Source organism: Pezoporus flaviventris, unplaced genomic scaffold, assembly GCF_033815535.1.
Source record: "Pezoporus flaviventris isolate CSIRO_AGI_PZ_B2104156 unplaced genomic scaffold, CSIRO_AGI_Pfla_v1 ptg000036l, whole genome shotgun sequence".
NCBI classification, from domain to species: domain Eukaryota; kingdom Metazoa; phylum Chordata; class Aves; order Psittaciformes; family Psittacidae; genus Pezoporus; species Pezoporus flaviventris.
Genome location: NW_026892584.1, coordinates 32930142 through 32943795, shown reverse-complemented (window position 1 = coordinate 32943795; position 13654 = coordinate 32930142). Strand labels below are relative to the sequence as shown.

The window sequence follows — 13654 nt, the reverse complement described above, 5'->3', positions numbered from 1 at the left end:
CCTGCCGTGGGCAGGGACACCTTACGCTAAATCACATCACCCAAGGCCTCGTCCAACCTGGCCTTGAACACCGCAAGGGATGGAGCATTCACAACCTCCCTGGGCAACCTATTCCAGTGCCTCACCACCCTAACAGGAAAGAATTTCCATCTTATATCCAGTCTAAACTTCCCCTGTTTAAGTTTTAACCCGTTACCTCTTCTCCTGTTACTACAGTCTCTAATGAAGAGTCCCTCCCCAGCATCCCTATAGGCCCCCTTCAGATAGTGGAAGGCTGCTATGAGGTCTCAATGCAGCCTTCTCTTCTCCAGGCTGAACAGCCCCAACTTTCTCAGCCTGTCTTCATACGGGAGGTGCTCCAGTCCCCTGATCATCCTCGTGGCCCTTCTCTGCACTTGTTCCAACAGTTCCATGTCCTTTTATGTTGAGGACACCAGAACTGCACACAATACTCCAGGTGAGGTCTCATGAGAGCAGAGTAGAGGGGCAGGATCACCTCCTTCGACCTGCTGGTCACGCTCCTTTTGATGCAGCCCAGGATACGGTTGGCTTTCTGGCGTGCGAGTGCACACTGAAGCCGGCTCATGTTCATTTTCTCATCAACCAGCACCCCCAAGTCCTTCTCCGCAGGGCTGCTCTGAATCTCTTTTCTGCTCAACCTGTAGCCGTGCCTGGGATTGCTCCGACCCAGGTGTAGGACCTTGCACTTGGCATGGTTAAACTTCATGAGGTTGGCATCAGCCCACCTCACAAGCGTGTCAAGGTCCCTCTGGATGACATTCCTTCCCTCCAGCGTATCAACTGAACCACACAGCTTGGTGTCATCGACAAACTTGCTGAGGGCGCACTCAATCCCACTGTCCATGTCACTGACAAAGATTTTGAACAAGACCGGTCCCAACACCGATCCCTGAGGGACACCACTCGTTACTGGTCTGCAGCTGGACATTGAGCCATTGACCACAACTCTTTGTGTGCAGCCATCCAGCCAGTTCTTTATCCACCGAGTGGTCCATCCATCAAATTGATGTCTCTCCAGTTTAGAGACAAGGATGTCATGTGGAACAGTGTTGAATGCTTTACAGAAGTCCACATAGACGACATCAACTGCTCTACCCCTGTCCATCAGTTCCGTAGCCCCATCATAGAAGGCCACCAAATTGGTCAGGCAGGATTTCCCCTTAGTGAAGCCATGCTGGCTGTCACCAACCACCTTGTTGTTTTTCATGTGCCTTAGCATGCCTTCCAGGAGAATCTGCTCCAAGATTTTGCCAGGCACAGAGGTGAGACTGACTGGTCTGTAATTCCCCGGGTCATCCATTTTCCCCTCCTTGAAAATGGGGGTTATATTTCCCTTTCTCCAGTCATCAGGACCTTCACCTGACTGCCATGATTTCTCAAATATGATGGCCAGCGGCTTCGCAACTTCATTTGCCAGCTCCTTCAGGACCTGTGGATGGATTTCATCAGGACCCATGGACTTGTGCACGTTCAGATTTTTAAGATGGTCTCAAACCAGATCCTCTCCTACAGTGGGCCCAAGGTCTTCATTCTCACAGTCCCCACATCTGCCTTCCAAGACTTGGGGGGTGCGGTCAGAGCCTTTGGCAGTGAAGACCGAAGCAAAGAAGTCATTCGGAACCCCAGCCTTCTCCAAATCCTGTGTAGCCAGTTCTCCTGAGAGCTTCCTGAGGGGGCCTACATTCTCCCTAGTCTGTTTTTTATTCATTATGTACCTGTAGAATCCCTTCCTGTTATCTTTAATACCTCTAGCTAAGTTTAATTTTAACTGAGCCTTAGCTTTTCTAACCTGGTCCCTACTTCCCGGACAACATCCCTGTACTCTTCCCATGCCACCTGTCCTTGCTTCCACTTATTATAAGCCTCTTTTTCAATTGAATTTTCCTCAGGAGCTCCTTATCCATCCAAAGAGGTCTCCTGGCCCTCCTGCTGCACTTCCTTCTGGTTGGGATGCAACACTCCTGTGCTTGTAGCAGGTGATCCTTGAATATCAACCAACAGTCTTGGGCCCCTCCGCGCTCTAGGGCTGTATCCCATGGAACCTTCCTAAGCAGGTTCCTGAAGAGGCCAAAGTGCTCTTTTGAAGTCCAGGGCAGTGAGCTTGCTGCACGCTCTTCTCACTGTCCTGAGGATCTCAAATTCGAGCATCTCATGATCACTGCATCCAAGGCTGCCCTGGAGAGTCACATTTCCAACGAGCCCTTCCCTGTTGGTGAGCATGAGGTCAAGCACGGCACCTCTCCTGGGCCACTCCTCTATTACTTGCAGAAGGAAGTTGTCTTCCACACAATCGAGGAACCTCCTGGATTGCTTGTGCCGGGCCGTACGTTTGTTCCAACAGATGTCAGGGTGGTTGAAGTCACCCATGAGAACAAGGGCCTGTGAGCGTGAGGCTTTTCCTATCTGTCTATGGAGTGCTTCATCTGCAGGTTCTCCTTGATCAGGCGGTCTGTAACAGATCCCCACAGTAATGTCTCCCATAGCTATATTCCCTTTAACCCTGACCCACAAACTCTCTGTGGACTGATCACCTGTCCCCAGACAGAGTTCCATACTCTCCAGCCTATCCCTAACATAAAGGGCAACTCCCCCTCCCCACCTGCCAGGCCTGTCCTTCCTAAAGAGCCTGTAACCTTCCATTCCAACACTCCAGTCTTAGGAGCCATCCCACCATGTTTCTGTGATACCTATTATATCATACCCCCGTAGACGTGCACACACCTGTAATTCCTCTTGTTTGTTCCCCATGCTATGGGCATTTGTATAGAGGCATCTGAGCCGAGCTCCAACTGAAGCCAGCTCATTGGCTGGATTGGCTGGGATATCTCTACATTGCTCCGAGCATTTATTATAGGTGCTGGCAACTGACTGGGTGTGTTGGAATGGAATGATGCCCCCCTCCCCCAACACATCTAGTTTAAAGCCTCCTTGACCAGTCTGGCAAGCCTCCTACCAAAACTGCTCTTTCCCTTCTTTATCAGACCAGCTCCACCAGCCCCCACTAGACCTGGCCTACAAGCTCAGGTCCCGTGTTCAAGACACCCAAACCCCTGACTATGACACCACCCTTTTGACCATCTATTAACCTGGCCAATCCTCCTAGCTTTCTTTAGGTCCTCCCCTGTACCCTGGAGAATTGATGAAAAGACCACCTGAGCTCCAGAGCCCCTAACCACCTCCCCCAGGGCTCTGTAGTCCTTCTTTATGTTCCCCAGGTTACTACTATCTATATCCCTAGCACCCACATGTATCACCAGGAGTGGGTAATAATCCGTGGGACTTACTAGAGCAGGCAGCCTCTCTGCAACATCCCTGATCCGTGCCCCCGGTAGGCAACACACCTCCCTTGAGACAGGGTCTGGCCAGCAGACAAGTGCTTCTGTCCCTTTCAGTGTAGAGTCCCCTACTACTACAACCCGCTGCTTTTTGCTAGCAGCACCAGTAGAGATCTTCTTTAGCAGTGCATCAGCCGGCTGTTTCTGACTCGAGTGCGCTTCCTCATTAGCCTCCTGCAGGACAGCAAAGCTGTTCTGCGTGGAGACAGGGGATTTAGGGGGAAGCCCCTCGCTTTTGGTTGTCATTTTCCTGGCTTTTTTTTTTTTTTTGTCACTAATTCCCAGCTTCCCAGGTTAACGGCCTGCTTCTTTCCTTCATGAGGCAGAGGTGAAGCTCGAGGCCCCTGCACAGTTTGGGCCGGGAGCAAGCATTCCTGCTTCCTCTCAGCTTCCCTGACATCTTGCACCCTACTAACAGCATCCCGCAGCTCAGCCCCTGCTGCAGGAGGACCTCCACCAGGGAGCACCGAGTGCAGTCCTGCCCGTTGTGCACCCTCCCCTCACCAGACCAGTGCAGGCACTCCCTACACCCCGAGCTCTGCACTGCAGCCTCCTCTCTCATCGGATCTGTCTGGGTGCCTCCGCTGGCCACCGCCGGGGCAGCCAGAGCAGAGCTCCTGGACAGGGCCCTGGTCATACGACGGGTGCTCGCCTGCCCGCGCGAACTGCCTCGACCCGCTCTGCTCGTTACGCTCCTGGTCGCTCGCCCTCCCTGGGTCAGGTTTTCACCCAGCCAGGGCTGGCGCCGCCGTTGCTCCTGGCTCCGCCCCGTGTGAGTCAGCTGCTCGCTCTCGTCAGCTGAGCTGCCGGTTCCCGGGCAGGTCCTGTCGAGGACTTGAGGCTCCCTCGGTGGCTGTCGCCGCTCTGAGTTGAGGCTCCTGGACGCTGATCTCCCCCCCCCGCCCCGGTGTTGAAGGCGTCCTCTCTCGAGATACTCACCTCAGCAATTGATATATCTTGACAAAATAAAAATCCACATGTAATTTCTTCATAGAAATTCTGACTTAATATCTTCACTAGCTCTAGTAAGTGTTGCATAAGTCAGATATAGGCATCATTTCGACCATTATTTCTCATTGTTTTTCACTGCAGGCAAGAGCTTTATGTACCTTATCTGTTTTGATCTTATACATAAAACAACTTTTCAGTGGTGGCCTCCAAATGTGCTAAAATCTAGCATGTACTGTTTTTCCCCTTGGTTTTGTTAAACCTGCCTTTATCTTACTTCTTTTTAAATTATAATATTGCATTTAATGTATTGTTTCTATTAAAAGAAATAATTACTGGGTGAGATAGAAATACGCAAATACAGACATTTTTTTTCCTTGTACGTATACAAATAAACTGCATTCTGTCTTACAACATATGGGCTGTGCTACAGAGGTGCTTGCCTTCATGAAGTAATGAAGATATTTGCTGCAATTCCCATCTGTAGTCTTTACTGTAATAATCCATGTGCTCAGATAAGTTGATTAAGACCATCAGGCTGATGTTTACTGCTAGTAAAAGGTTCTGGAGGCAGTACTTCTCAAATTCCAGTAGTGACTTTTTAACTCTTAAATCCATTGTGAAATACAAAGCTGAGCTTCTTCAACACTAGGGAAGAAGCTTTAAAACTCTTACAAGAAAACAGAAAGTTGACCTGGTCTTGTCTTCAGGAACAAAATACAAATTCCTTACTTCAACATTTTTTCAATAGCTGCAATGAAAAAAAAAACTATAAAAAAGAGTGAAAACAGTGAAAAAGGAGCATAAGTAGAAATGAAAAGAGGAAAACAACCCCCCAAGCAGAGTAGAGGGGCAGGATCACCTCCTTCGACCTGCTGGTCACACTCCTTTTGATGCAGCCCAGGATACGGTTGGCTTTCTGGCGTGCAAGCACACACTGAAGCCGGTTCATGTTCATTTTCTCATCAACCAGCACCCCCAAGTCCTTCTCCGCAGGGCTGCTCTGAATCTCTTCTCTGCCCAACCTGTAGCTGTGCCTGGGATTGCTCTGACCCAGGTGTAGGACCTTGCACTTGGCATGGTTAAACTTCATGAGGTTGGCATCAGCCCACCTCACAAGCGTGTCAGGGTCCCTCTGGATGGCATTCCTTCCCTCCAGCGTATCAACCGAACCACACAGCTTGGTGTCATCGGCAAACTTGCTGAGGGCGCACTCAATCCCACTGTCCATGTCAGTGACGAAGATGTTAAACAAGACCGGTCCCAACGCCGATCCCTGAGGGACACCACTCGTTACTGGTCTCCAGCTGGACATTGAGCCATTGACCACAACTCTTTGTGTGCGGCCATCCAGCCAGTTCTTTATCCACCGAGTGGTCCATCCATCAAATTGACGTCTCTCCAATTTAGAGACAAGGATGTTGTGTGGGACAGTGTCAAACGCTTTGCACAAGTCCAGGTAGATGACATCAACTGCTCTACCCCTGTCCATCAGTTCTGTAGCCCCATCATAGAAGGCCACCAAATTGGTCAGGCAGGATTTCCCCTTAGTGAAGCCATGCTGGCTGTCACCAAGCACCTTGTTGATTTTCATGTGCCTTAGCATGCCTTCCAGGAGAATCTGCTCCAAGATTTTGCCAGGCACATTATTTTCTAAAATACTACTGCAATTTGGCTGTCTCCTTTTCACATGTTCCTCTTACATAATCTACACTGCTAAATAATGGGATCTCATTACTTTCCTCAGGACTTCTGGGTACAGGAGATCCAGTGTACCTAACTGCTTTCATGCATTTAATTTAAATTGTTTTTTAACTAGCCTTAATGGGTCTGGAAGTAGGAGAAAAAGCACACTTACTTTCCGAAAGAGAGTTTAGGGTGGGAAAAAATACACTGTGGTAGTTTTCCACAGAGACACTGTAGATTCTCTATGCACATTTTATTTTTTGTTCCATGCAAGCTTCTATGCTGATCAGAGCTTTGGGCGCTTTCAGGATTAGGGTTGTAGGCATAGGACTATGTCTATGTCTGAAAAACAGAAAAATGCATGCATAAAAAAGAGAATAAACTGCAAACATGAGACTTGAATAGAGGGATTGCATCTGATTAAAGTTTATATTCCTTTTGTATATTTATTAACTAAAAGGGGGGAATATGAAAGTTACTGGTTAATAAAGAATGTCCGATTATTTTTGTGGAGATTGTGAATTTATCAAGATATCTAATGGAACCTTCAGGGCAAATTAAATTAGTAGCCTAGTTGGAAATTAGCACCATTACCTAAACAATTAAGTTTATATACAGCCAAAGGAATGGTTTGCAACAGTCATGCATTCTCAGTTCTAAATAACTCTGCAGCTACTCAAGAAAGTGATCTGCATACTGTCATAGCCATATCTCTGCTTGTACGGAGCATTATGGAAAATACATGAAGATAGTGTTGGGATGAAAAAGAAACAAGGAAAAAAGCAATATTGGAATATTTGTAATATACTGATGTAAACTGCTGTCCTTTCCTTTGGGTGTTTCATGCGATTCAGTGGAAACATCTCTCATCTTCTTTTAAGGATTATTTACCAGGGATGATTCATCCCACCTATCTTAGATGCCTGTGGTAGTATTGGGTGACTTCCTCTCAGGACGTGCCTCTCCCTCTTTCCAGTGGCTAGACAAAAATAAGATAATTAGTTTCAACCAGACAGAACTTTTTGATGATAATTTAAACCACATAAATTCTACCTCCTGACTTGGAAGGGCTTTAGTTTTAATGGAAAAAATCCAGAAATGGGCAACAAGTATTATAGATAAGGGCAAATCTGCATGTGAGAAGAAATTGGAAAGATTAGGATCAGTTAGCTTGAATAAGATAACTGAATAAGAACATGCATGATTGAAAGAAACAAAAAATATGATGTTAAAAAAAGACAAGGAACTCATTCTGAACTAGTATTTATCTTCTGTTGTAATAAAAATATGAACACCATATGAAAAAAATGCAATGAAGCTTGCAGGAGCACAGAACACATATAAATCTTAATATTCAATAGTATTCAGAAAAGGCTTAAGCCTTTGCTTCTATGAAGAGTAAAAATACAGGAAGTTATGTTAAGTAGATTTTTATTTAGGTAACTAAATACAAACACTTAGAGTATAAGGCAGCCACTTCACAGGGAAGAACAGTCCTCTGTGAATACCTGTTTCAATACTTAGCACTACTGGCAAGTACTTCCACTTGCCCATACAGGTAAAAGTACTTGTACTTACAAATACTTTAAAGTATTTATAAGTACTTACAAATACTTTAGTATTTTTTTTCTGAAATATCTCCTGTTAATAATTGTCAAAGGCTGAGTACAAGATAAAACCAATTATTTGATCTAGTGTGGCAATTTTTGTGTTTATATTCTTTATTTCTAATGTGAAAACAAAAGGTTAAAGGGGAAGCTAGTTCATTCTATGCAACTCGATTAGATTTTGCATTAAATCCTCATATTACAGGGTGCAGTTGTACCAGAACATTTATCTATAAAATGTGAAGTAGCTTTCTATAGATTGCTGTAGGAATGGATGCATTTTGAAAAAAATGTGAAGTGCTGTTGGAAAATTATGCTTTCTGAGTCTACTCAGATTCTTGCTTTGCAAAAATCATCTTTCTATTTTTACTCTTTCCCACTACCTTTCTAATCTATTGCAATCATTATTATTAAAAGCTAATATCTATAAATTACAAAATCTCCTATGAATACTAGTTTTAAAAAGAAGTCCTGTTGACATTTTTCCAGAAGTGCATGTAAGAAAATGGTCACATTCTTCCTTTTTCTATAAAATACTATAGGAAAGTTGTGTATCTGAAGTTGTCCTTAAAAACTGCATCTTTAAAATAATATTAAAATTCATACATAGTCTAAGAAAACAGTTATGTAAATCTGAAGACAGAAGATGCAGTGTGATAAGTCTACCAAGTGAAGTATTAATAGAAATCTATTTTAACTCTATCTCTGTGGTTCATTAAGTCAAGGGTTGTGTATTAATACCAACTGTATCCACGTAACAGTATTAAGAACCAAAGCTCTACAATGTATACTGTTGCCTTTATGTAGCACACTAGAATCAGAGAATCATAGAATAGTTAGGGTTGGAAAGGACCTTCAGATCATCAAGTTCCAACCCCCCTGCCATGGGCAGGGACACCTCCCACTAAACCATATCACCCAAGGCTCTGTCAAACCTGCCCTTGAACACCGCAAGGGATGGAGCATTCACAACCTCCCTGGGCAACCCATTCCAGTGCCTCACCACCCTTACAGTAAAGAACTTCCTCCTTATATCCAATCTAAACTTCCCCTGTTTAAGTTTTAACCCATTATCCCTTGTCCTGTCACTACAGTTCCTAATGAAGAGTCCCTCCCCAGCACCCCTATAGCCCTCCTTCAGATAGTGGAAGGCTGCAATGAGGTCTCCACGCAGCCTTCTCTTCTCCAGGCTGAACAGCTCCAACTTTCTCAGCCTATCTTCATACGGGAGGTGCTCCAGTCCCCTGATCATCCTCGTGGCCCTCCTCTGGACTTGTTCCAACAGCTCCATGTCCTTTTTATGTTGAGAACACCAGAACTGCACACAGTACTCCAGCTGAGGTCATATATGATGGGGTACTTCCAACATATCACAAGATGTGAGCAGGCCCAGCATGCAGGGTTGCCAATGATGGAAAGCTTATGCCTCCTATCTCCTTCACGCTAACAGCAACTGATATTAGTTCTGATTTTCTATTGGTTTTGTTTTATTTTGTTCTTTAAGAAAATTGTGTTGTGGTTTGAAAGGGATGAGGTACATTGAATGCTGTCCTCCCTAGACCACATACTATATTATAAAATAAATTAATCATAACTACTTGGTAACCTGTATGTAAAACAGATCACATATTGCTGTCCTAGTTGCTTTAGTGATATTTTCTTCTAGTTTTCTTCTTCAAACTAGTTTTTTAGACTGCATGCAAATTTGATTGACCCTGTGAGGCACTGTTGGTTCTGTGTTTACTCAGCCACTAAGAAGCATCTAGTTAAAACATTTTAAAACATTTCACAGTAATAGACAAGTTTCTCCAAAGTAATTCAAAATTGAAATTGAAAATGTGAAGCCAGTTGCAAAAAAAAAAAAAAAAAAAAGTGATAGGAAGGTTATACAGTCATTTTCATGCTCTTTTAAGTACATTGTAGAAAAGGAGTTATTCTGAAGAGGTGTTCCGCAGCTCATCTTGGAGGAAGGGCCCCATGAGAGTAACAGTAACAGCACCTGCAGACCTTGGGACATCCCAGACATGCCCTTCTCTTGGGCTCCATTGTGGTCTGTTAGCAACAAAGAACTCCAGCAAGCTGATGGATAGGTTGCACTTAGTTGTTCTCAAGGGGTTCATGAAACTCCCTCTTGAGCAAACATACTGCCTTTTCCTACATCAAAGCTGCTTGGGTATTCATGTGTCATCTGTCTGCATCTTCAGTTTGGGAATCAGAGCTAGGATTTCATTTGAATGTATCAGTGAACATACAGTCAAAATCAGTCAAAACCAACAGACCAAAACTGTCTCTCAGTCCCATATACATATATCCTCAGCATTCAGGGTTAACAAGTATGTATTAATCTCTGCTACATTAGTTCTGAAGTTACAACTCACCACATCTGATAACATGAACTTGTCACTGTCAGTGCATCGGTGCACTCATGTATGACACCATCTGTTAAATGGGTTAATTTTCTTATATTGTCTTTTTTTCAGGACTTACTGTGAAAATTCTCTGTTACTTGAAACATAGTTTTCTTCATCATTATAATTCTTTTCTAGCTGGATCATAACATACTAGAATACTGTTGAGCACAAAGTGCACGAAAGCTCTTCAGAATACCTGTTCTTAAGGGATTAAATGATTATCATCTCTGTCCTATTTCTCATCTTATAATCAACTTCAAGATGGTACTATATGGTTCAGTTGATGTAGTTTCATATTAGAAGTAATAGAAATTATTTGATTTCCTTTGTCATATTGCAGTGTTTAAGACAGATGGATTTCTTTCCATTAATGTTGAGATTTATTTATGAGTCCTTGTAACTATCCCCTTACTTGAAGACTTGAGTGATATTTAGAGTATAAGTCTGTCTAACAGGAGCTGATGTGGTAGAGGTAAGATTTCAATTTTCATTTACTGAAACTAAGAAATACAATTAAGAAATTAAGGCATGTTTCTGTAACTGAATCAGGTGTACAGAAGGGGAACTTGATGTCTCAGAGAAGGCTTAATGGGAGGCAGGACCTTTTACTTAAATGATCATCAGTTTTCAGAAGCTTTTATTGCACGATGATTATATCATTGTTTGTATTCCTAAGGCGAATTGATTACAGAACAGGTTTTGTTGATAAAACCAGTATTTTTGTTAATACTGTATGGCATCCATTTTGATAATTTGTACAGAGACACTACAATTAGTATGTCCCTGGAGAAATTTTCATTTATATTTGTCCTTTGCTGAATAGAATGTTTCTGGATTTTCCATGTTTTTTTTTATTTAATCTTTTCACGCAAGATGTGGCATGAGAGATTCAGCTTTTTATATCACCTTAAATATGTTACTGTCTTTAAAAAATCTAAATAGAATTATTAAAAGTGCCTAACATCCACATTACTTTTTAGGTCTGTTAGGCACTTACAACTCTGTATCCCTGAAAATAAATCACACTTTGGTCCTCAAACTTTTTAAGTGTTTTGGACTTTTTTTACGTTGCCTCTTATTATTTTGCTTTTTTGTTAAAGGGCTCAAAACACCTTGTTCTGATGTTTTGGGTTTGGTTTTGTTTGTGGGTTTTTTTTGCAATTAGATTAATTGTCACTGACATGGAATATCCTGGTTCATGTAAGACATGCAGTGCCACTACATTTGGAAGAAACAGAGAATGCTTTTCTACTCAGATATTTAATGTTAGACATTATCGTTGTAGCCAAGTAATTTCCAGATCAAATAGGGGTAACATGTAAGTGTGATTCCATTTTCCTTTATCGTTTCCGATTACAGCAAAGAGAAACTTGTTAGATTTTTGTGAATTTGTTTCAAACTAACTGCTGTGTTAGTATTACAAAAGAACCAGTTATTGACATTAAGATGCAAAAATTACTTCTTGTGCTCAATAGCAAGTCACGATGCTTTAGATGTTATGAGCATTTGTTCCACTGCTTTAGACTATTCTCTGTTAAAGCTCTATCTGCAGCACAAAATAAGCTTTTTTGTTAATGGGACAGAGCTGCAGGTTCTCATTTGATCCTTTAAGTATTCTGTTCCTATACTATTGGGCACCTTTAAGATAATGACAAAGACATAAAACTTGACTCAGTATTTTACGGAGCTAGTGTAGAAGATTAAAGCAGACTTGATGAGCTTATAGTACCCTGGGTTGCAGCGGAAATGTGCTGCTGTGTTCTGTACTATTTTGAGTTTCCTAAGGGCTAATGGCTTCATGCCCAGTATATGGCATTGCCATAGTCCAGCTGAAAGGTGACAAAAACATGTACTACAGAGGCCAAATCATCAACAGCAAAGACAGGATGAATTCTTGTACCTGTTTTAGAGTTACTGTCAGAGAGAGAGGTCTAGGATCAGTTCTAAATTATAGACTGACTTGCCAAAATGGGAGTGTGGAACATCAGCCAGTAGGTACTTCACCATACCACAAGCTCTATTAAGTGTTCCTTCCTGACATCATGCCCAACTTATATTTTTCTCAGTTTCTGTTTCCACCTTTTGGTTTTTATCCATAAGCTCAAGTACTAAGGCAGCTTGGTGACATTGTGTTACTGCAAGTGATGCGATATGGTAAAAGGATGAAGCTTTGTAATGCCTACATTGTGTTTTCACTGGAGGTCATGAAACCTTTCCAGTTCTTTCAGTCTCTATCCCTGTATTTTAAATAAGGTTGAAGAAAAAGGGTACTATGAGGTACATATTGTGGATTGTCTGACAGTAACAGTAATGCTCTTTCTATCCTCTGTCCTGTAATAAATTCAGATCATGACAGGTGATTGGCAGTATTCAGTTTAAAGTGTAGGCAACAAGAATATAATAAGATCTAGCAAGAATATCTTTTGAATGTGCCATTGGATTCAAGTGTGTGCATGTAGTGCTACCACATCAATGTGCTTTCTTAACTTGTGAAGCTTAAACTTTGCTGCAACATGGCAGCCACAGAGAGATGAGCAGATGTGCATTTGAAAGCATGAAGAAAAAAGGCTGTTCATGACAAAGAAACATTTAAGAGTGTGAGAACATTGTGTCATTCATCAAGAAGGACATTTGCCACTTCTGTCAAAGTTTTCATTGTGGGTTTGTAGCTTTGGACAAAAAGGCAAGTTCAACTCAACACCTCTCAGCCTATTTGTGTGCTTGTGACCTTCAATACTCAATTTTAAGTCTTTTTAGAAAGATAGCATCCTATGTCACGGTGTATCTACTTTGTCCATGCTGAACATTGCTGTCAGAATGATTTAGAGGAATGAGTGCTGGAGCACTATCATTACTCTATTCTTTTAAAATGCATGTGTTTTATTTGAAACTGTTGAGATCTGATTCTACCTAGCTTGCACGATCTGAGAGGGCAGCTTTGAAGAGTGAGAAAACCCATTAAATATATGTGTGTGTGTCTTCCTGCAGTCTGCAAGTTAGCTAGCATTTATCCCAAAGAAGAAACAACTGAAGGTAACATATTGTTGGTGCAGTTCTCTCCTCAGCTAATTTGTAAATAATCAGTAAATAATTTTTTCTCTACTTTTAAAAGTAATTTTTAAAACTTGAACAGCCTTGCAGGTAAGGTGAAGGTAAGGTGCATTTCTACCTTGATAGTAATGCCAATCCAAGTGCTTCCTTAAACAGTCCTACCTAACTGAAACTTCTGACTGCTAGTACTCCAACAGCATGTCCCATTTCAGGAAGCAAAACCAGGGTTACCTTCATAATTCTTCCGTGTTTACTAAAGATCAGACTGGCTTTTCTCAACACTTAGGTTTTTAAAGAAGTGAAATTAATATACACATTAGTAACAGAACAGCTGTGGAGCTCTGCAGGAATCCCATCAAAAAGGAAGCAAGCAGGGTGAGTAGAAAGAACCAGCTGGTTAATCAGAACAGAAGGCAGCTTGTTGAAGAAGCTGTCATCCTTGAATCTTCAGTTGGTGGGTCATTTTGTCCTCGGCAGGGACTCCTTCCATGATGTGCAATTTTTACTCTCACGGCTCAATCAGTGTGACAGTGTGCCTCTAGGTTGGTTCTAAATGCAGTGGAAGTCTTGGCTCTCATTTAAATTGTTCTCTGAT

The 13654-nt window shown here is 42.5% G+C and overlaps 1 protein-coding gene across 2 annotated transcripts in view; it reads right to left on the bottom strand.

Moving 5' to 3' along the window:
* The window catches only part of CALM1 (calmodulin 1), a 390385-nt gene that overhangs the window by 293029 nt on the left and 83702 nt on the right, over positions 1 to 13654 (bottom strand). Inside the window, exon 1 of one of the 2 annotated variants that reach the window (XM_061463842.1) lies at positions 4194 to 4198. The exons of the other annotated variant lie outside the window; for it this stretch is intronic. The gene's annotated coding sequence lies outside the window, so the exon portion shown is untranslated. Of the gene's footprint in view, positions 1 to 4193; positions 4199 to 13654 lie in introns of those variants that run through there. 2 annotated transcript variants of the gene reach the window in all.